The 1,159-nt window shown below is 31.9% G+C and overlaps 1 protein-coding gene across 3 annotated transcripts in view; it reads left to right on the forward strand.

Annotated features, from left to right (window-relative positions):
• LOC109543195 (ankyrin repeat and death domain-containing protein 1A) overlaps positions 1 to 1,159 on the forward strand; it is a 46,165-nt gene that overhangs the window by 22,721 nt on the left and 22,285 nt on the right. The gene's annotated exons all lie outside the window — the stretch shown is intronic.

Here is a 1,159-nt window from a genome sequence, read left to right on the forward strand (position 1 = left end):
CACACTTAGGCTCAAGCTGTAAGAGAAAATTCCAATTAGCAGAGAAATTAATTTGAAAAATTACCTTGACGTTTCGATAGCTATTTTCTGCTATCATTAAAAAATAATAAGTTAAAAAAATGAATCCGCCTCAACAATATAGAACTTATCTAAAAACTGACTTATTTTTGGACTTTGTGCAGTATCTGGAGGTCTTAGCTACGCTTACCCTAGAAAGAAAGTAGCCATCCCGAGCAGTTGCTGAGTTATGAATTTGTTTTGAAGCTTCCACTTTCTACTATTTTTTGAAAATTGGCTTTCAGCTTAAAACTTTTCTAAAAATCCTACAAAAACCTCCATTTATTTCTGGATTTTCGTGCAATGGGCTATTCTTTGTGGATGGATGTCTGGGCTATTCTTACTCATTACGATTTTTTTTCAGAACTTTTTTGAGAGATTTTTTTTTTATTGCAGAAAGTGCAATTCTACAATTTTCTTTGCAAATTAGGCTCTCCGTTAGAAATAAAAAATTGTATACGGTTCTGGATTTTTTTGTGAAGTACCCAAATGATCCAGCTGCACTGGCGCAAAATTGCAAATATCGGCCGATGCCTACGTTTTCTGCAACGTTTTGCAAATTGAGTTGTCAAATTTGTTTAAATACACCAAAAAACTGACTTTCAAATGTATAAAAACGTATTAGTTTCCTAAATAAACTGTTATTTAGCGAGGGCATTGGGTGCTTAATTTTTAACCGACCGCTTTAGTGGCAATAAAAATGACCAAAGCTTCTAACGAAATACATTTGCTTTTAGCTTTTATCTTGAAGGGAAAGCACAAAGCAGTGACAATAAAAAAAAAATTTGTAGAAATCTCATGGGCTTGTTGGGTACCACTTAAAGCAGGTTCGTAATACGAATGTTTTTAAAGGCGCTCAGTTAAAAATTACTTGGGAATACAAAACGTGGAAAAGTTCTATATTGTTGAAGCGGATTCATTTTTTTACCATCTGTTTGTTGGGTATTTCGAGTTTTGCAATAATTTGCAATCAATATATTTTTTTTTTGTCTAATGTATTTGTCAAGTTTAACTGTAGGACAAAATACAAGATTCTAATTACTAATAAAATAATGTACAACAATTTGTAAAAACAACAAAACTATTTTTTGCAAATAAGTGT

Source organism: Dendroctonus ponderosae, unplaced genomic scaffold, assembly GCF_020466585.1.
Source record: "Dendroctonus ponderosae isolate FM_Combo_2020 unplaced genomic scaffold, Dpon_F_20191213v2 Dpon_F_20191213_7, whole genome shotgun sequence".
Taxonomy (NCBI): Eukaryota; Metazoa; Arthropoda; class Insecta; order Coleoptera; family Curculionidae; genus Dendroctonus; species Dendroctonus ponderosae.